Genomic DNA, 21516 nt, shown 5'->3' on the forward strand with positions numbered 1-21516 from the left:
AAGAGAATTAAGTTGACGTCTGAACCCTTAATTTGATTTGCCTGTTTTTACAAGTCTACATGTATGAATTAAAATAGAAAATGTTACTTACAGCTTTTTGTTGTTGTCAGCTTCTGTTCTTGTGGAGATTTATCTTTGTAGTCATATGTAACAATGGTTTATTAATTCCAATTTCTGTAAAAAAGTCCATCGTGCAAAAAAATGATAATTTATTTATCCTATAACAAGTAAGGGCTTCCTTGGTGGCTCAGATAGTAAAGAGTCTAACTACAACATAGGGGACATTTACCCAGGTTTTATATACAGTTTTGGGCTGTTACAAAGATTGCTACTATGACAATCTCAAATCTTTTTCTGAACACAGGTACACATCTATACAATATTTCATAAACAACATCTGGGTTTAACAAAAATTACCAGACAAGACTATAGGAACAAATACACAGGTGATTCAAGTATTATAGTTATGAGAAAATGACCAAGAAAGGTTATGATTACAAAATTAGTAGAATAAGAAAGCTAATAAACATCTGAAAAAATGGAGAATTTTACCATATACCTGGAAAAATATATATAATCATTAAATTAAAAAAAATATTCTGCCAATAGTTGAGAACTCAAGATGGCTTCCTTGATGGCTCAGGCGGTAAAGCGTCTGCCTGCAATGCGGGAGACCTGGGTGTGATCCCTGGGTCGGGAAGGTCTCCTGGAGAAGGAAATGGCAACCCACTCCAGTACTCTTGCCTGGAAAATCCTATGGATGGAGGAGCCTTGTAGGCTACAGCCCATGGGGTTGCAAAGAGTCGGACACAACTGAGTGACTTCACTTTCACTTCACAAGATGGCATTATCAGTAAACTAGAAACAGTAAAGAGAAGATTACTGAAGTGGAATACAGATCAATCAAAATTATCCAGGCAAGGCACCGGAACAAAAAAGTGAAAAGAATGTATCATATTGAAATTAATAACAAAAATATATGGTTTTTGTTAGCACTTGAATTCAACACTGCACTGAAAGTCCTAACATAAATAATAAGGAAGAAAAGAAGTAAGATGTTTAAGGATTAGGGAAGAAAGAAGTTATATACCAGATGACATAATTAATACCTAGAAACTCTAACATAATTAAACAATCAGGTTTATAAATAAATTTAGCAAAGTTACTAGATATGTTATAAACATAAACTATTAGTATTTTAGTATTTTCATGTACTAGCAACAAATAGAAGTGAATTAAAAGGATTAGAGTATTATTGGGAAATAACAAATGCCTGGGGATAAATATAATAAAGATATAGGGAACTTGTACCCTTTAAACTACAAATGTAACTGAAAGAAATTAAATAATTCATAAATAAATGAATGAACATAGCATTTCAATTCGCTGGTAGTTCAGATGGTAAAGAATCTGCCTGCAATGCAGGTGACCTGGGTTTGATCTCTGGGTTAGGAAGATCCCCTGCAATGTGGGAGACCTGGGTTCAATCCTGGGTTGGCATGATCTCCTGGAGAAACAAGAGTTAGCCACTCCAGTATTCTGCCTGGAGAATTCCATGGACAGAGAAGCCTGGGAGGCTACAGTTCATGGGGTTGCAGAGTCGGACTTGACTGAGCAACTTTCAGTACTTAAAAACTTAAAGTTGTATATTTGAAAAATTTCCTAACACCAATTTATAGAATGCAACTAATCCCAGACAAAATCTCAGCAATTTTTTTTCCCGTAAAAATGTGTACACTATTTAAAAATGCTTAGGAATTCACAGGGTTCAGAGTAGCCAAGACAATATTGAAGACACAGAAACTTACTGCATTTTATTTTTTAAAATTTAAATGTCACAAAAAAACATACAATTTGCCATCTTTATCACTTTAAGCATACAGTTCACTACTGACTGTGTTCACTTTGTTATGAAACAGATCTCCAGAACTTTTTCATCTTGCAAATCTGAAGCTCTATATCTATCAATTTTCCTTCCCCCCATCCTCCCAGCTCCTGGTAATGACCATTCTACTGTCTGTCTCTATGAATTTGACTGTACTATATATAAAATTTATTGTTGCTATGTACCGAATAGTGATGTTACAAAAGATATATCTTTCCAGGGTAACATTGAATGAAGGTCTTGACTACTTAAAATTTCCTTTAACATAGAGATTCTGATCATATAAACAAAGGCCAGTGGACCACATGGCCACATGTCCTTTCAGTTCTGGATCCCTGACAAGCCTGGTGTCTGCACATCCTTCTGGCAGGACATGCACAATAGCATCACTGCCTTTCTTGAGGATGTGCTTCTAGTTTATCATAGACTTCTTTCCTTTGCAATGTTCCACCAAAGACCAACAATAAATGGTGGTCAAGCTCATCTCAGTGAATGGGGAAAAAGAGCAGCTCCCCCGTTTGTGCTTTTAAACAAGAGAAGAAAGTACTTTCTTTCACTATTTTCTAGATAGTGAATGGCTGGGTGGGGCCATATTCAGCTTCATGGTTCCTGATGCTTCTTATATCATTTTAAGCAGTTTGAAGTCAATTATTGTCTTCATAGGATGAAGTCAATCAATATAAGATTATGAATAACATTTAGATATGGAAATGAATTTTCTCAAATACCTTGTTTCTGTGGACATCAGAGAAATCTGACCCACATGTACTTAGAAATCCAATGTGTGGATATTTGGTGATTCTTATTAATTTCCTCCTCTCCTTACTTCCTGTCTACGTCTTCCTTAGTATGATTAATTAATTGCTTTATTAATCAAAGACACCTGACATCCACTCAAGGCTAAGCACGTATGCATATATTCACAGAAAAAAACATGGATTAAGGACTTATTCTGTGTTTTGCATGTGTCATTGCTTGAAACCCTGAGTGTGACCCCAAAGGCTATTTTGTCATCTCCACTTTACTAGAGAGAAAACTAAGGCAAGGGGGTGAAATACTTGGCCAGGGCTCCATGGACATGTTGGCAAAGTTGGGTGCAGCGTGCAAGTCCAAAGCCCAAGTCTTGGTTCCAGGCCCCTCCCTGGGATTGTGTCCCTCCCCCTCTAGGAGCTGGCAGTCACCGAGACTTCAGGGAGCTTGTGCTCTGGCAGAGAAGCACAGGGCACTGTGGGAGGAGCTGGGGGGCCATTCTGCTACCTTGACCTGAGTAATGAGAGCTTCCCCTATGGAAGTGAAGCCCCAGTTGTGCTGTGAACCAAACCCCAAACCTCCTTTATTTCCTGCCCATGGGGTGTGTCCAGAGCACCCTCGCTTCCCAGAGCAAGGCAGAAGGAGCAGCGCCCCACAGACCTGCAGCTGTGCCTCTTCTGGGATGAAGGATGCATGCCCAGCTCTATATCCAGGAGATGTGCAATGCATTCCAGGGCCCAGGTGAGCACTTAGCGGTGAGAACAGCATCTCTAACATCAGACTTGGACTTTGAACAGGAATTCTGATTAGAGGGCACATCTGGTAGATTCATTAGCAATGCCAGGACCCAATTCCAAATTTAAAATCTTGAGTCTGCTTAAAAAAAAAATTAACTTTGTTGTGAATATCTTTCCTGAAGGATTTCCTTGTCTTAGGCTGGCTGGTGCATGAAAAGGACTAACAAAGTGAGGAGGTAGCCCTGAGGCCCCTCAACTCCAAATAAGACACTGAGGAGCCGTCTGCACGCTCTGTCCACGGAGCACAGCCGCAGCTGTGGCCTGGGCTCTTTGCTGTGATGCTTAGTTCCTGGAAGGTGGCTTTTCAGAGCTTACCCCTCTGGGAGGGGTCTGCAGGAGAGGGGTGTGGTGCAGGCTACCATCAGCTTCCTTTCCCCCCCTTCCGAAGTTCCTCTGAGCCCTGGAAAGGTCCTGTGGTGCAGCGCCCCATCCCCTCCAGGTTCCACAGAAACCCATCCTTAAGGCTGTTTCTAGCATCCGGCCGCTGTCCCTTGAATCTGAGCCCAACAGCTGGCCCGAGGAGCACCCGGGTTCAAATCACACAAACCCTCCGGTGAGGGCTGACGCCGGGCTGCCCTGGAGCTGTCTGCTCGGCTCGGTACCTCCCTGAGGAACAGGAATGTAGCCTCAGTTGTGTAGTGAGACGCTGGTGGAAGCACAGACAGGATGCCGCCTACTGGGAGGGCGGCTGGACGCTGGCCCTCCCGTCTGGTGGGACCGCAGTGTGAGGAGACGTTCCTACTCGCCCTGCCCCACACTGTGCTCATTGATGGAGCAGGGAACACTCCACGTAGCCACTCTCTGCTCCTACCGCTCATGGAAATCAAGCTCAGCAGTGTATCTGTTGGGCCCCTACTCACCCACCTCTCCCAGGTCACGCTGCTCTGCCCCTCCATAGTGTCAGAGGGATGGATCCGTGCTGACACCAGTTTCTGCTGTTTTCTACCATGTGATGGTGGAGATGGACATTTCATTCATGCCTGAAAATGGTCCTTTCATTCATGTACCCACAACTCCTAACAACTCCTCACAGAAATGATTCTTTTTTTTGTTTGTTTGGTTTTTTTTTTGGTCGTGAGTTTTAGAACTCACATCTTAAAGAGGAGAAGGTGTTTTCCAAACCAAAAATGCTGGATGCACTTAGAGAAAAGAAAAATGAATTGTATGATTGTTGTGCACAATGGTTTAACAGAGCAATCTCTTTGAAAGATTGATTAAATCACAATACTCAATGGAATTGTCATTAGTATCATTTAACCAAACAATTTATAAGTAAATTCAGTAATTTAAGTTGACAATATGCTTTACGTGTGCATGCATGCTAAATTGCTTCAGTTTTGTCCGACTGTTTGTGACCCTATGGACTGTAGCCCACCAGATTCCTCTGTCCATGGGATTCTCCAAGCAAGAATACTGGAGGAGGGCAAGCCCTCCTCCAGGGGATTTTCCTGACCCAGGCATTGAACCTGAATCTCTTAACATCTCCAGCATTGACAAGAGGGTTCCTCAACACTAGCACCACCTAGGAAGCCCCCCGTGCTTCATAGGAGAATGCACAAATGTGGCATTTAGTGCAGTTCAATTCAGTCGCTTGTCGTGTCTGTCTCTTTGCGACCTGTCGTCCCCTTTTCCTCCTGCCCCCAATCCCTCCCAGCATCAGGGTCTTTTCCAGTGAGTCAACTCTTCCCATGAGGTTGCCAAAGTACTGGAGTTTCAGCTTCAGCATCAGTCCTTCCAATGAACACCCAGGACTGATCTCCTTTAGGATGGACTGGTTGGATCTCCTTGAAGTCCAAGGGACTCTCAAGAGTCTTCGCAAGAGTCTGTGGCATTGGAAAGAGCCTATTAATTCAAAATTACAACCAAATTATATGAGATGAACATTTAATAACATAGATAATAAAAAATTATACGATTAAGAGATTTTTTGTTACTGATATATTGGGTGTTTAAAATATTTTTGTTGAAAAATGCATAATGAATGAAGATGCAGTTTCAAAATAAGAAAGCTCAGTTGCATATTAATGACATACCATCAACTGGCTTGAGCACCTTTACCTTTTCTTTATTTTGTTTCATTCCACCGCTCTTCCCCCCTGATAGTTGTTTGAACAGTGAAGTGTAGATTTAAGTGTAGATTTAAAACATTGCATTCTTATTTGCTATTTACATGATAAGTAATAATTTGTCAGCTTCCCCAACTTCAGTTACTCACATATACAGCTGCACTGCCACTCTTTACCATCTAAAATTACAAATGGCACTGTGGTCTGTTGCCTGCTGCTGATATCATATACGACTCCTACCCACATCCCTACTGTGATAAACACTGTATCGATAAGCCTAAAAAGCTTCTGGCATGTATTCAGTGCTCAGGTGAGCTGTATTTTTTTCATAAGGATGCTAACATAAAATTCTTTAAACTCAGAATTTGGGAATTGTATCTGCCCACATTAAATTTTATGATACCATTATGTGAATTGAAGAAAGTGTATAAGCAGGTTGAGACTTATATTTCTAACAAACTCAGGCACCATGTTTTCCAAAATAATGACTGGATTGGGAAGACTAAAAAGATTATGGAAGGGGAGAGCCTCCAGGCAAACTTTGAAAGGTCTTGAGGGTTTGAATTCAGGAGTTTATCTTGAGATCATGTTTGGTCCACTGAATGATCACCCACCCTGGACTAATAGAACAGAGAGCATCCCTAGCATGAGAAGAAATACAAAGAACAAGATGTAGGGGGCCATGGAGAGGGAGAGGTGACTGTAGGGGACTCTGCATAGGCTTCCCTGGGACATGATGAATGTGCTGAGAATTCAGTCAAAGAAGGGACTATTTATATGGCACCATTAGCTGGCTTGATTGTAGTCAATGGCCAGGGATGGAGAATGAGGACGGTTAGGTGAATGTGATAGCACACAGATGCCTTGTGCAAGGGACTGGGGGAGGCTTGGGTGGGGGGACATGGGAAAATTTAGAACCTGGAAGAACATCAGGGAGGTTTGAATGCAAAAAATGAGTATAGAGCCAGACTTAAGAGTTGGAATGTAGTTGTTGTGGAGCCAGAGTCTGTGGAACATCATACGTCATACAATGTGTTTCGATCTTTATCAGAAGAGCAATTAAGGGATTCCCCTGGTGGTCCAGTGGTTAAGACTCTGCTCTTCCACTACAGGGGACATGGATTTGATCCTTGGTAGGGGAACCAAGATCTCACATGTTGTGTGGCCAAAAAATAAAGAACTTCTTTAAAATATTTTACAAAGAAAAGCAATTAAAAACCATGGAGTATAAAGATTCGTGTTTGGAATAACATCTTTGGTTGGACATGGAGGAGGGACTGAGCAGAGTATAAAGCTGGTATGTGTACATCATGTGGAGACATTTTGGTCCCAGGAAAGGAGAGAGCTGGCGATGGCTTTGACTACACACTGATGAGGTGTTTGGAACAGAGTGAAGAGATTTGCTAGGAATAATACACCGGGACCCAGTGATGGACCATCATTGGAGGATGAGAGGAGAGGGTGTCCAGACTTACTGTCAGCTTCTGAATTGTACCTATGGATGGATGGTGGTGACATTAATCAAGAAACAACACATTGGAAGAGACTTTTCGTGTTTTTTTTTTTTTCCCATGGAAAAAAGAGGTAAGTTTGAAGATGGGTCTAGATCATAAGGAGCAGTTGACTGGCAGTATTTATTGATGTGTCAAGTCAGGGCTTCTACAAGTGGCTCAGTGGCAAACAATCTGCCTGCCAATTCAGGAGACGCTGGAGACTTGGGTTCGATCCCCGGAGGCAGAAATGGCAACCCACTCCAGTACTCTTACCAGGAAAACCCCATGGCCAGAGGAACCTGGTGGGCTACAGTCCGTGGGGTCACAAAGAGTAGGACATGACTGAGCAACTGAGCACACAGGCACAGCTGTTCAATGTTGTCATGAAAGTGATGAGTAAGCCCAAGACGTCTGGGGTGAGAGACGGACGAGAACAGAGCCTGAGGAAAGTCGGTGACCAACGGGACCCTTCCTGTGTCTATGCCTACTGCCCGCCTATTTTATCCAAAGAAATACGGATAATCCATTTAAAATGATACAAATGAACTTATACATAAAACAGAGAGAGACAACAGACATAGAAAACAAACTTATGTTTACCAAAGGGGAAAGAGCAGGGAAGGGATAAATTAGGAGTTTGGGATTGACATAAATGCTTGCGATTCATCCAGTACGGCATTCCGCATGATGTTCTCTGCATGCAAGTTAAACAAACAGGGTGACAATATACAGCCTTGGCGTACTCCTTTCCCAATTTGGAGCCAGTCTGTTGTTCCATGTTCTGTTCTGTCACTTCTTGAACTGCATACAGGTTTCTCAGAATCAATAATCGACAAGGACTTACTGTAAAGCACAAGGAACTGTATTTAATGTTTTGTAATAACCTAGGGGAGAAGAATCTGAAAAAGAATAGACCCATATTTGTGTATAACTGGATCATTTTGCTGTATATCTGAAACTAACACAACGTTGTAAATCAATCATACTTCAATTTAAAAAATGATTAAAATAAAGTATTTGTTATTAGAAATTAGAAAAAATATGACTAACACATTTAAGGCAAGTAGCAAAATGACTTTTCTCTTCTTCCCTTGAGTTCTAAAATTATTTCTACTTCAAAGAACCCAAGAGTGGCCTTTCATAGAGAGGACATTACCTTTGGTTACAGCTAATGCCCCAGCAAGTCTTCCCAGGTGGCTCTGTGGTAAAGACTCTGACTGCCAATGCAGGAGACACAGGAGATGTGAGTTCGATCTCTGGGTTGGGAAGATGGCAACCCCCTCCACTATTCCTGCTTGGAGAATTCCATGGACAGGGGAGCCGGGTGGACTACTGTCCTTGGGGCGGAAGAGTCAGACTCCACCGAGTGACTGAGTGACCTATATAAACAGTACTCTAGCCTCTCAAAAGATGCAGAAAAGATTGGGGTGCTTCAGCTGTCCTTGTGACATTGAACCATCGGCCTCTGTGCCTGGAGCTTACTAGGACAATTGACATGATGTTCAGTTGCTCAGTCATGTCCGACTCTTTGCGACTCCATGAACTGCAGCACGCCAGGCTTCCCTGTCCTTCACCATCTCCCAGAGCTTGCTCAAACTCATGTCCATTGTGTCAGTGATGCCATTCAACCAGTTTTTTGAATGTTGAGTTTTAAGTCAACTTTTTCACTCTCCTCTTTCACTTTCAACTTCATCAGGAGGCTCTTTACTCTTTGCTTTCTGCCATAAGGGTGGTATCATCTGCATATCTGAGGTTACTGATATTTCTTCCAGCAATCTTTGACTCACCCCTTTCCCAGACCAGTCTGTGTTCCACGTTCAGTTCTAACTGTTGCTTCTCAACCTGCATACAGGTTTCTCAGGAGGCAGTAAGGTGGTCTGGTATTCCCATCTCTTTCAGAATTTTCCACAGTTTGTTTTGATCCACACAGTCAAAGGCTTTAGTGTAGTCAATGAAGCAGAAAAGTGAAAGTGAAAGTTGCTCAGTTCTGTCTGACTCTTTGTGACCCCATGGATTATAAAGTCCATGGAATTCTCCAGACCAGAATATTGGAGTATTCCGGTACACTCCAGACCAGAATAATCCAGGGGATATTCCATTCTTCAGGGGATCTTCCCAACCCAGGAATTGAACCAGGGCCTCCTGCATTGCAGCTGGATTCTTTACCAGCTGAGCTACCAGGGGAGCCCCAATGAAGCAAAAGTAGATGCTTTCTGGAGTTCTCTGTCTTTTTCTGTGACCCAGTTGATGTTGGCAGTTTGATCTCTGGTTCCTCTGCCTTTTCTAATTCCAGCTTCTACATCTTGAAGTTCTCAGTTCACATACTGTTGAATCTTATCTTGAAGGATTTTGAGCATTACCTTGCTAGCATGTGAAATAAGTCCAACTGTGCAATAATTTGAACATTCTTTGTCATTGCCCTTCTGTGGGATTGAAATGAAAACTGACCTTTTCCAGTCCTGTGGCTAATGCTGAGTTTTCCAAATTAGCTGGCATATTGAATGCAACACATTAATAGTGTCATCTTTTAGGATACAAAATAGCTCAGCTGGAATTCCATCATCTCCACTAGCTTTGTTTGTAGTGGTGCTTCCTAAGGCCCATTTGACTTCACACTCCAGTGTGTCTGGCTCTATGTGGTTGATCACAGCATCATGGTTATCTGCATCAGTAAGATTTTTTTATAATAAATCATTTTTCTGTGTGTTTTTGCCACCTCTTTTTAATATTTTCTGCTTCTGTTAGGTCCCTACCATTTTGTCCTTTATTGTGTATGTCTTTGATATCATACAAAAGATGTGGGGGAATTGAAAACTGGAGGACAGAATTCTTCTATCTGACCCATGGTTCCTCATCCCTCTGCTGTAGAAACCAGCTCTGTTCCTTTCTCTGTAACAGTGCTAGAAATGTTGAGTTAGTCATTTAGAAATGTGGATGGGGTAGAGGCTGTGTGGCCTTTCCCCTCTCACCCATCCCTCTCAGATCTTCCCTTGCTAAGACAAACAGAAGCTCAGAAGTCCTCACCCTCAGCTACAAGGTCAGTAATTGACAATCTGCTGGGAATTAAAACCATTTTTCTGTGGCTACAGTCCATGTGATAGCAAAAGAGTCAGACAGGACTTATCGACTAAGCAAAAACAACAATGCAGGCAGCACATAAGAATCAAAAACCCTAGAGCCGATTACTTGAATTTGATATGATACAAAAGATTAAAAAATGATAGATAGCAGGATTCAGGTGAGCTTATGAATCTGTTGCAAACCAACAAGGAAGACGTAGTGGGTCCGTAAACAGCATAAATATCTGCAGTGCTTAGAATTCTTCAGAAAAGTTAGTAAGCTCAATAAATATGGTTGGGGATACGTGAAAGAATTAGTGCCTGAGTTGTAGAGGATATGTTTTATCTTAAGTCAGGGGAATGCTGGCTGGATTAAAGAGAGGAACGATGTCTGAAAAATAAACAACCAATTTCAGTGCATTTGTGTTGTCTTGATCTCCCTAGAGATCTAAGCTATTCCTAGTCATTACAGAAAACAAAGTAATCTGTCCTTGTTACACAGGAATGTGATGCTGATAGTCATATACTTTCAAATGTCATGGAAACCCCAAGAAGTATTGAGGTTTCATGTCACATAGTAATTTCTCCCTAGTTCTACACCTTTTCTGTTCCAGGTGGGATACTCAAATTCCTTTATAACGGTCCTTTCCTTAGACCAGACTGGGGAGACAGGGCTGCCTTCCCCCAGTTTTTCTCACTGGCCCCTTGAATATAGGATGGAGGGACTTCAAAATTTGCTTAGATCCAAGTAGTGAATTCACAAAACTTAAACCTTAACCACAGGTTAAACTCCAGCAGGAATTCAGTTCAGTTCAGTCGCTCACTTGTGTCCAGCTCTTTGTGACCCCACGGATTGCAGCATGCCAGGCTTCCCTGTCCTTCACCATCTCCTGGAGCTTGCTCAAACCCATGTCCATCGAGTTGGTGATACCATCCAACCATCTCATCCTCTGTCGTCCCCTTCTCCTCCTGCCTTCAATCTTTCCCAGCATCAGGGTCTTTTCCAGTGAGTTAGTTCTTTGCATCAGGTGGCCACAGTATTAGAGCTACAGCTTCAGCATCAGTCCTTCCAATGAATATTCAGGGCTGATTTCCTTTAGGATTGACTGGTTTGCTCTCCTTGAAGTCCAAGGGACTCCAAGAGTCTTCTCTAACACCATAGTTCAAAAGCATCAAGAATGCTGATGCTCAGCATTCTTTATGGTCCAACTCTCACATCCATACATGACTACTGGAAAAACCACAGCTTTGACTAGATGGCCCTTTGTTGACAAAGTAATGTCTCTGCTTTTTAATACGCTGTCTAGGTTTGTCATAGCTTCCACGGAGCAAGCGTCTTTTAATTTCATGGCTGCAGTCACCATCTACAGTGATTTTGGAGCCCACAGAAATAAAGACTGTAACTGTTTCCATTGTTTCTCCACCTATTTGCCATGAAGTGGTAGGACGAGATCCCATGATCTTAGTTTTCTAAATGTTGACTCTTAAGCCAGCTTTTCACTTCCCTCTTTCACTTTCATCAAGAGGCTCTTTAGTTCTTCTCTTTCTGCCACAAGGGTGGTGTTATCTGCATATCTGAGGTTATGGATATTTCTCCCTGCAGTCTTGATTTCAGCTTATGCTTCGTCCAACCTGATGAAGGTTGGATGTATTTCTCATGATGTACTCTGCATATAAGTTAAATAAACAGGGTGACAAAATACATCTTTGATGTACTCCTTTCCCAGTTTGGAACCAGTCTTTTGCTCCATGTCCAGTTATAACTGTTGCTTCTTGATCTGCATATAGACTTCTCAGGAGGCAGGTAAGGTAGCCTGGTATTCCCATCTCTAAGGATTTTCCACAGTTTGTTGTGGAAAAACTTACACAATTATGATTTTATTTGAAATTTTAGACATTTGATTGATTTTGATGAAGAAACACATAGCGTCTGACTGAGGTTGAATACTTTGATGATTTTATAACCATGTGACATTTCACCAAATGAGTATAACAACATCTGGCTTCCATAAGTGCACTTGAGAAAACCAAGGGAAACTCAATTGAAACAAAGACTCAGTAATAAAATAAGAGTTTGCCATTTTCATTTAGTTAAAAATCTCTTCTTTAGAAAAATTTTATTGGGATATAGGTGTTTTGGGGAAGGAAATGGCAACCCACTCCAGTATACTTGCCTGGGAAATCCCATGGACAGAGGATTCTGTTGGGCTATAGTCCATGGGGTCGCAAAGAGTCAGACATAACTTGGCTACTAGAACAACAACAGTAACATAGTTGCTTTATAATGTCATGCTAGCGTCTGCGGTACAGCAAAGTGAATCAGTCATGTATTTATTTACACATATGCCCTCTTTTTTGGATTTCCTTCCCACTTAGCCCTTCACCACAGAGCCCTGAGTAGAGGTCCCTGTGCTATACAGTAGCTTCTCATCAACTCTGAATATTCATTGGAAGGACTGATGCTGAAGTTGAAGTTCCAATACTTTGGCCACCTGATGCAAACAGCCAACTTATTGGAAAAGACTCTGATGATGGGAAAGATTGAGGACAAGAGTAGAAGGGAGAGACAGAGGATGAGATGGTTGAATGGCATCACTGACTCAATGGACATGAGTTTGAGCAAACTTCAGGAGTTAGCGAAGGACAGGGAAACCTGGTGTGCTGCAGTCCATGAGATCACAAAGAGTCAGACAGGATTTAGTGACTGAACTATGAATGTATATATGTCAACCTCAACCCTAAACCCAACCCTAACTTCTTATGCAGAAAACACACTATGATTTTGGTAAAAAGAACATTTTCAGTTCTAGTGCCTGAGCACCGTTAGAAGAAAATTTGTTTTTGTTTATAGGTGGAGAGGACAGGTGTTGGATGAATAGGAATAAAGAGAAAGAAAAAGGCCATCTCTGAACTGTAGAGATTGGAGCCAAGTTGGAAACATCAGCTGGTTTTGCCACAGCTACTGTATAGAACTCCACCCTGGCCTCACATGGTGACTTTATTCCTACTCACACACGTCAAGTGGGGAGCCTGAGCCAGGAATTGAGGCCCAGTCCAGGAGACACCACATTTCCTGGCAAGAACTTGGAGAGGTGATCAAGCCTGTCAGCTCTGCAGGGCTGTTGTTTTTAAGGCAGAAGTGCTGTTATTATCTGGAAATGACTTGTGTCTGTGTGAACACGTGTACACACACATTTATATATACATTTTCTTTTTCTGACATAAAAAATACATTGGATAAAAGTCAATTCTGGTTTGTTGATGCTATTAATTTTGGACTTTTTTTCATCCTTTATATCTCTACAGCACTGTTGAAACCATTTACCACAGATTGGGGCTTGAACCTGCGTGGCTGGGACTCAAACCCAGCCAAATCCCACAGCACCTGGTTTCAGGATCTGATGAAGCTCAGGTTCTTGATGTCTCATGGCAGAAAGAATTCAGTGAGAGATAAAGCGATAGGGAAGAAGTGGCTTTATTCAGATACGGAGAGCACACTCCATAGACAGAGTGGGGCCATCGCAGAGGGTGAGTGCGGCCACAAAATGCAGCCTGGCTGGTTTTCACAGGCTGGGTAAGTTCATATGCTAGTGAGTGGGAGGACTGTTCCAAGTGCTCTTGGGAAGGGCAGAGATCCCCAGGATTTGGGCCACCGCCCACTCCTTGGTCTTTTAGCAGTTCCTTGGAACTGTCCTGGGGCTTCTGGGTGTGTCATCTCACTTGCTGATCCAGGATCAAGGTCTAGTCTTGTCTGCCCTCTCGGCCCCATTTGATTCTAATCAGTTTATGTTATGGCCTTGGGCTATGTCATTCTTTCAGAAGTTGTGCCCTGCCCCTTTCCCTCCTGTCACACTGTGATTAACAAAAAAATATATGTTATTAGTTGCTGAACATTGATGCTGTTGCTTCATTAAATTCATAGGTATTCTAAAAAAAAGTATTAGAAGCCACAATTCACATACATAGAAACTAAAGTGCAAGGTCTCCCAAATATGTCCAAGTCATACACCCACTAGAAGAAAGCAGCTTCAGTTTCTTCAGCATTACTGAACAGGGCATAGACTTGCATTACTGTGATACTGATGGTTTGCCTTGGAAACGAACAGGGACCATTCTGTCATTTCTGAGATTGCATTCAAGTACTGCATTTAGGACTCTTTTCTGACTATGATGGCTACTCCTTTCCTTCTAATGGATTCTTGCCCACAGTAGTAGAGAAATGGTCATCTAAGTTAAATGCACCCTTTCCAATCCATTTTAGTTTGCTGATTCCTAAAATGTCGATGTTCACTCTTGTCAAGAAGCTGAAGTCGAACAGTTCTACGAAGACCTACAAGACCTTCTAGAACTAACATCCAAAAAAGATGTCCTTTTCCTTATAGGGGACTATAATGCAAAAGTAGGAAGTCAAGAAATACCTGCAGTAACAGGCAAGTTTGGCCTTGGAGTACAGAATGAAACAGGGCAAAGGCTAATAGAGTTTTGCAAAGAGAACGCACTGGTCATAGCAAATACCCTCTTCCAACAACACAAGAGAAGACTCTACACATGGACTTCACCAGTTGGTCAATACTGAAATCAGATTGATTATATTCTTTGCAGCCAAAGATAGAGAAACTCTGTACAGTCAGCAAAAACAAGACGGGGAGCTGCCTGTGGCTCGGATCATGAACTCCTTATTGCAAATTCAGACTTAAATTGAAGAAAGTAGGAAAAACCACTAGACCACTCAAATATGACCTTAATCAAATCCCTTACGATTATACAGTGGAAGCGACAAATAGATTCAAGGGATTAGATCTGATAGATAGGATGCCTGAAGAACTATGGACAGAGGTTCATGACATTGTACAGGAGACAGGGATCAAGATCATCCCCAAGAGAAAGAAATGCAAAAAGGTAAAATGGTCATCTGAGGAGGCCTTACAAATAGCTATGGAAAGAAGAGAAGTGAAAGGCAAAGGAGAAAAAGAAAGATATACCCATTTGAATGCAGAGTTCCAAAGAATAGCAAGGAAAGATAAGAAAGTCTTCCTCAGTAATCAGTGCAAAGAAATAGAGGAAAAAAATAGAATGGGAAAGACTAGAGATCTCTTCAAGAAAATTAGAGATACCAATGGACTATTTCATGTAAAGATAGGCACAATAAAGGACAGAAATGGTATGGACCTAACAGAAGCAGAAGATATTAAGGAGAGGTGGCAAGAATACAGAGAAGAACTGTACCAAAAAGATCTTCATGACCTAGATAAACACAGTGGTGTGATCACTCACCTAGATCAAGACATCCTGGAATGCAAAGTCAAGTAGGCCTTAGGAAGCATCACTACCAACAAAGCTAGTGGAGGTGATGGAATTCCACTTGAGCTATTTCAAATCCTAAGAGATGATGCTGTGAAAGTGCCACACTGAATACGCCAGAAAATTTGGAAAACTCAGCAGTGACCACATGACTGGAAAAGGTCAGTTTTCATTCCAATCCCAAAGAAAGGCAATGCCAAAGAATGCTCAAACTGCTGTACAATTGCACACATCTCACGTGCTAGCAAAGTAATGCTCAAAATTCTCCAAGCAAGGCTCAACAGTACATGAATCTCGAACTTATAAGTTCAAGCTGAATTTGTAAAAGGCAGAGGGACCAGAAATAAAATTACCAACATCCATTGGATCATTGAAAAAGCAAGAGAGTTCCAGAAAAATGTCTACTTCTGCTTTATTGACTACCCCAAAACTGTGACTGTATGGATGACAACAAACTGTGGAAAGTTCTTCAAAAGATGGGAATACCAGACCACTTGACCTGCCTCTTGAGAAATCTGTATGCAGGTCAAAGAGCAACAGTTAGGACCGGACATGGTACAACAGACTGGTTCCTAATTGGAAGTACGTCAAGGCTGTATATTGTCACCCTGCTTATTTAACCTATATGCAGAGTACATCATGAGAATTGCTGGACTGGATGAAGCACAAGTTGGAATCAAGATTGCTGGGAGAAATATCAATGACCTCAGATATGCAGATGGCACCACACTTATGGCAGAAACTGAAAAAGAACTACAGACCCTCTTGATGAAAGTGAAAGAGGAGAGTGAAAAAGTTGGCTTAAAACTCAACATTCAGAAAACTAAGATCATGGCATCTGGTCCAATCACTTCATGGCACATAGATGGGGAAACAATGGAAACAGTGACAGTCTTTATTTTTGTGGTCTCCAAGATCACTGCAGATGGTGACTACAGACATGAAATTAAAAGACTCTTGCTCATTGGAAGAAAAGTTATGACCAACCTAGACAGCATATTAAAAAGGAGAGACATTACTTTGCCAACAAAGGTCTAGTCAAAGCTATGGTTTTTCCAGTAGTCATGTGTGGATGTGAGAGTTGGACTATAAAGAATTGGACTGAGTGCCGAAGAATTGATATTTTTGAACTGTGGTATTGGAGAAGACTCTAGGAGTCCCTTGGACTGCAAGGAGATTCAACCAGTCCATCCTAAAGGAAATCAGTCCTGAATATTCATTGAAAGGACTGATGCTGAAGCTGAAACTCCAGTACTTTGCATCATCTGATTCGAAGAACTGACTCGTTGGAAAAGACCCTGATGCTGGGAAAGACTGAGGGCAGGAGGAGAAGGGGATGACAGAGGATGAGATGGTTGGATGGCATCACCGACACAACGGACGTGAGTTTGAGCAAACTCCAGGAGTTGGTGATGGACAGAGAGACCTGGCGCGCTACAGTCCATGGGGTCGCAAAGATTTGGACCTGACTGAGTGGCTGAACTGAACTTAACTGAAGTGAGAAGAAAGCAATTCCCACCCCTACCCCACACTCGCCCCACCATGAGCTGGGGGAAGATTGTGACTACTGAGAGAGTCAATTCCTAGGCAGACTGATAAGAAGTCTAGGAGTCTGCAAGGAGAGAGGGGTCTGGGATTCTCAAGGAGGAAGAAAGGATAAATTTTTTTTTTTTTCCTCTACCTACCTTAGTCTTAGTCACATAAAATGTTTTTTTTTTTTTTTTCTTAAGCCCAGAATTGATGATTACAGAACAAACAACTCAGTTTAAACTCTGTACTAAGGATTATATAACAACAATGTATCTTGCTTGAGGACAGTTTCTTCTTCCTGAAAACCTTCTTACTAATCCTAATATTTTAGAATATATATTAGGGGAGTGTGTCTGGTAGGATCTTTCTATTGTTAACTTCTAATCCTGTTATCCTAAAATGTAAATTGTGGGAGTGGGTTTGGTAGAATTTTTACAACCTTGAGAGATTCTATTGATTTATTGTAATAACTAATTTAAAAAGTATATAATTCCCTTACTAAAGATAGTGAGGGGGGCACTCTCTGCCCCCCTTCTGATGTCGATGTCAGAATCTTTCTCTGTCCCTTTCACTGTAATAAAACTTCTGCCACACAAGAGCCCTGAGTGGTCAAGCCTGATCCCTGGTCCCGAAACTAAATCTTCTTCAGCGACGACGAATCTGACTTCATTCACCGTAAGCTATCACTGTGATTTAGGGACATTGCCTGTCTAAGCTCAGCTCACATAGGTCGTCCTGACTGACTCACATAATGAGCCCAATTAACGGAAGTCACAAATACTGGAGATCATCTTGAAAAAATTGATTTATTTCTATTGAAGTAGTTTCAGGTGGATAGCAAAGTGATTCAATTACACATACATATATATTTTTCCAGATTCTTTTCTTTTATAGATTATTATGAAACATTGAGTAGAATGCCCTGTATGGGACTTAACTGGGAGCATGGGATTGGCTGAGTGTACCAGGTGAGAGGCCAGGACCCTTAACTCCTGACCTTTACTAATACATGACTTGCAAAGGCAATGGTCAAAAAGTTTTACAACCCATAAATCAACACCTGCAGGATACAAATTTTGAAGCGTTGAAGTGATCAGAAGAGATGATTTCTTGGAAGAAAGTTGCCAGTGTGCTGGGAACCCCTTATCCCCATCACCTGCAACTGGAAAGTGGGAAGCACATTGCCAGTGTTTTAGGGCAAGGTTCCACAACCCCTGGGCAGTGGACTGGTACCAGTTTGCAGCCTGTTAGGATCTGGGCCGCACAGAAAGTGGTGAGCTGTCAGTGAGCCAAGCTTCTTTGCTTCTCCCTGTCCTTTCATTACCGCCTGAACCATTCCCCATCTCTCTCTAGCCCATGAAAATTGTCTTCCGCAAAACGTGTCCCTGGTGCTAAAAAGGATGAGGACTGCTGTTTTAGGGGACACTGTGAACAGGTGTCAGACTCATGCCTGACAAATATCTTCAGACACGAGGCTGATTGAATGGGCTATGGGAGTTATGTTCTTATCATCAGAGAGTTACAGGAAAAATTCGAGGACCTATGATTGTTTCGCCCACATGACAAGGCTGGCCTGGCCTCAGATTGGGTCTGACTAGTCAGTGGAGAGAAGAGGAAGGTTAACCTGTGATTGTATCTATCGGGTTATTGCTACACTGCCATAGAGACTAGACACCCTTTTATCTCTCTGGCACCTCATCTTACTTTTTACCAGGTAAGGATATTAAATTAAGGATTTAGGATTAAATCTTTTAAATTAAAGGATATCCAAAGAATCATATCTTATCAATGATCTAAGTTCACAGATCAGTTCACTTCAGTTCAGTTCAGTTGCTCAGTCATGTCCAACTCTTTGCGACACCATGGACTAAAAAGCAGAGACCTTACTTTGCTAACAATGGTTTGTTTAGTCAAGGATATGGTTTTTCCAGTAGTCATGTATGGATGTGAGAGTTGGACTATAAAGAAAACTGAGCACTGAAGAATGGATGCTTTTGAACTGTGGTGTTGGAGAAGACTCTTGAGAGTCCCTTGGACTGCAAAGAGATCCAATCAGTCCATACTAAAGGAAATCAGTCCTGAATATTCACTGGAAGGAAATTTGCAGATAGATCACAAATAAACCTACACTGGAGCTGCTACCCAACTAGGTTTGTTTTGGCCCACACGCAACATGCTGAGATACTGAGTCTCAAATGGGGTTTATTCACAATGTGGCCAAGGAGGAGAGGGGAAAACAAGTCTCAAGTCTGCCTCCCCAAAGGGCTCAGAGTCTTTACAGGATAACGAATAAAGAAACAGCATGGTTCAAGTATGGGGTGCATGGGGAAAGGTGATTTTAAGAAGATATGGGAAAAGAATCTGAATAAGAATGTAGGTATGTATGTACCAGTGAATTACTTTGCTGTACACTTGAAAAACTAACACAGCCTTATAAATCGACTATACTTTAATAAAAAATAAATTTTATAAAATGGTGGGGTCTTTCATCCTGCAGGAGGTAGAAGGGGGCAGGATTAAAACTTCAGAGCTTTGGGTTGTTATCTAACTATACCTGGATTTTCATGTTTCAGAGGATCTATCAACTGTATATCCATTTATTATGTAATTACCTTTTTACCTGGTAGCTCAGACAGCAAAGACTCTGCCTGCAATGTGGGAGACCTGGGTTCTATCCCTGGATCAGGAAGATCCCCTGGAGAAGGAAATGGCAACCTACTTCAGTATTCTCGCCTGGAGAATTCCATGGACAGATGAGGCTGGCAGGCTACAGTCCATGGGGTTGCAAAGAATCGGACATGACTGAGTGACTAACACTACCTTTTTACCATCTTTTACAATGATATATGTATGACCTTGGAAGAAAGAGGTTTTGGAAAATTTAGTTCATTTTCAAAATTCTGAAAGCCTATTGTTTAGATTACACTACCATTTGGTACATATTATATAATTGTGTGTTGTAAACTGAGCCAAATTCATGACAGAAAATAAAATTGGGACTACTTGTTACCCAAACAGCAGTGTCGTCTTCAGTCAAATATTTCAGAAATAATGTAATACAGAGATATATTTTGGGAGTTTATGGAATAGGCTCAATAAGACATAAAGGACGCACCGGTGAAGATGGGTACCCAAGTGGAGAGTTGAAACAAACCAGTGATTGAGAAAGAGGCGTCAAGAAAGGGTGATAGTTACATCAGGTATTTAAGAAAGACAGAGACCAATATATCTGTGAAACACAGGGAAGGAAAGAGGAGACATGACAGGGAGGTGCCAGGCCTAGATTGTGCATGTCCTTGTAGACCTCTGCACAGCTTGGAAAGAAGAGCTGATGCAAGATGTTAAGGATAGGAATGACTTGATCCCACTCCTTCTCTGGAGGCGTCACACTGGCTGTGCTGAGGATGGATGGGAGGGGCAGGGGTTGAGACAGGAACTATTAAGGTCACCTGACAAGGATTAGGATGTTCTGGGTCAGGGTGCAAGCTCTGGAGGAGGGCAGAGGTGCTGGGAGTCGGGATGTATTTTGGATATGGAGCCCACACTATTCACTCAGCCGATGGAGTCAGGAGCAAGTGAGAAAGAGAATGAGTGATGACTCCAAGGTTTTTGTCATGATCAGTGGGAGGATGGGGCTGCCACCAAGTGAAATGGGGAAGTCTGAGGGGGGAGCATGTTTGAGAAGAAAAATTGGGAGTTTTACCTCTGAACAGGCTGTTTTTGGTTTGTCTACTAGATAACTGCTGAAAATAGAAAATATTGGTCTATGAATCCAAGGTAAGAAAAAACACATAGTGGGAGAGGGAGGTGGGAGGGGGGATTGGGATGGGGAATACATGTAAATCCATAGCTGATTCATGTCAATGTATGACAAAAACCACTACAATATTGTAAAGTAATTAGCCTCCAACTAATAAAAATAAATGGAAAAAAAATAATGTGTTGTGTCAAAAAAAAAAAAAAACACACACACACACATAGTGGATTCTGTGAATTATCAATATGAGCAGTATTACTCTAATTATAGAAGCAAAGTAAAATTTACAGAAAGGGGTTTAATCATACATGTATATTCAAATGAGCTTTTGAAATTGATGACATATGCAACTGTCAGAACCCAGATGATCACCTCATGACCTATTGGGTCTTACAACCCTCCACAGAGGTAATATCCACCCTCAACTTCTAACAAAAGTGATAGATTTGCCTGTGTTTGCATACTTTCAGTACAGAATAGATTTGTATGTGTCTGGTTGCCTATGCTTAAATTTGTGCTTGTTGTAATCTCCACATTGGAGTTGCAGCTTTTTCATCTGCAATAGTATTCTATTGAAAGAATATAACACAATTTACCTTTTCATTCTATGTTTGATGGACATTTTGGTGATTTCTGAATTTAGATTATTATGACTTCTATAGACATTGTGTTTATGCTTTTTGGTGACTAGACAATCACATATACATCTTTTATTGAAAATATAGCTAAGAGTAGAATGACTTGGGGTCATAGAGAAAGAGCATTGCTAATTTGAGGAGATACTGACAAAATCTACATTCAAATGGGTGTATCTTTCCTTTTCTCCTTTGTCTTTCACTTCTCTTCTTTTCTCAGCTATTTGTAAGGCCTCCTCAAAC

Source organism: Dama dama, chromosome 18, assembly GCF_033118175.1.
Source record: "Dama dama isolate Ldn47 chromosome 18, ASM3311817v1, whole genome shotgun sequence".
NCBI lineage: Eukaryota > Metazoa > Chordata > Mammalia > Artiodactyla > Cervidae > Dama > Dama dama.